This window comes from Manacus vitellinus, unplaced genomic scaffold, assembly GCF_001715985.3.
Source record: "Manacus vitellinus isolate BGI_N305 unplaced genomic scaffold, ASM171598v3 scaffold_2278_pilon, whole genome shotgun sequence".
In the NCBI taxonomy this organism is placed as follows: domain Eukaryota; kingdom Metazoa; phylum Chordata; class Aves; order Passeriformes; family Pipridae; genus Manacus; species Manacus vitellinus.
The window spans coordinates 1-1,277 of record NW_021939613.1 but is presented as its reverse complement, the minus strand read 5'-3'; the positions used below and the strand labels follow the sequence as shown (position 1 = coordinate 1,277).

Below are 1,277 nucleotides of genomic sequence, written 5' to 3'. Positions count from 1 at the left end.
TAATGTTTTATATTTTACCTTTTATATTTTACATTTTACATTTTATATTTTACATTTTATATTTTACATATTTTATACTTTACATTTCATATTTTATATTTTATATTTTCCTTTCCCTGCAGCCAAATGTGACTCCACGATCCGTGAGTTCCGTCTCCTCCCTGGAATTCCTTCAATTCCCCCCAAATTTGGGGCCTGAGAGGAGAAACAACCCCTGGGGGTCAAACCCAAATTCCTGGGAAAAAAGGGGCAAAATCCCATGGGAAGGGGGGGAAAAATCCACCAGGAATTAATGGGATTTCCTGCTTTTCCAGGACTTTTCACGGTGGAACTCGGTGAGTCCCTCCTTCAACTTTAATTCAATTACCCCAAACCAATTCCAACCTGAGAAATACCCCCAAAATTGGCTTTTTTTTGTCCTTTTTCCCCTCATTTTCAGGTGAGAGACACACGAAAATCGGTGAGTTTGGGAAAAAATCCCCGGAGGAATTCCTGGAATTCCTGGAAATTCCTGGAAATTCCCAACCTCCCCCTGCTGGGCCTGCAGGAAAAGGGACATTGGGCCTTAAAATTCCCTTTTTTCCCTCATTTTCAGGGGAGCTCACGGCAGATGTTGGTGAGTGGATTCTTTTAATATTAATTTAATTATTTGTACTAAATAACCAATATTAACCATTATAATAATTGCTTTTGGAACCATTATTTTATCAGTATAATAACCAAAATAACCCAATTTCCCCCTTTTTTCCCAGAGTGCTGCAAGAAAAAGCTCCGTAAGTGCCCGAATTTTTTCATAATCTCATTTATTCCATCGAACAACAAATGAGGAACCTCAGGAAATTCCCATTTTTCTCTCTTTTTTTCTCTCCCAGGGGAACATGAGGAGGAACTGGGTGAGGATTTCCCTCCTTTTAAGGGGTTTTGAGGGGGAAATTTGGGTTTTAATTGAGTTTAAAGGCTAAAATCCATGTAAATATGTATGCATTGCATAAATATCCCCATCAAATATATGGATATAAATGGGGATTATAAAATGGTGGTTTGTAAAATTATGGATTATAGAATAATGGGATTAAAGTGGATTTCCCCACAATATAATTTCATTTATTTCTGCTGGTTGCAGAGGCCCGAGACACCCAAATCCGTGAGTATTTTCCAGTTTTGTGTTTGTTTGTTTAGACTTTTAAAAGGAAATCATTTATTTCAATCCCTTTCTCCTTCCAGGGGAGAACGAGGCCGAGATCAGTAAGTCAGAAATTCAGATGTTATTTTACCTT

General features: G+C 37.7%; 1 long non-coding RNA gene across 1 annotated transcript; it reads left to right on the top strand.

The window, feature by feature from the left end:
* Positions 1-121: 121 nt before the first annotated feature.
* Positions 122-1,256, top strand: LOC108639673. Its single transcript, XR_003915793.1, has 8 exons — positions 122-143; positions 315-335; positions 440-460; positions 596-616; positions 753-773; positions 873-893; positions 1,124-1,144; positions 1,225-1,256. It is a non-coding gene; the product is annotated as an uncharacterized LOC108639673 (long non-coding RNA).
* The last annotated feature ends 21 nt before the right edge of the window (positions 1,257-1,277 follow it).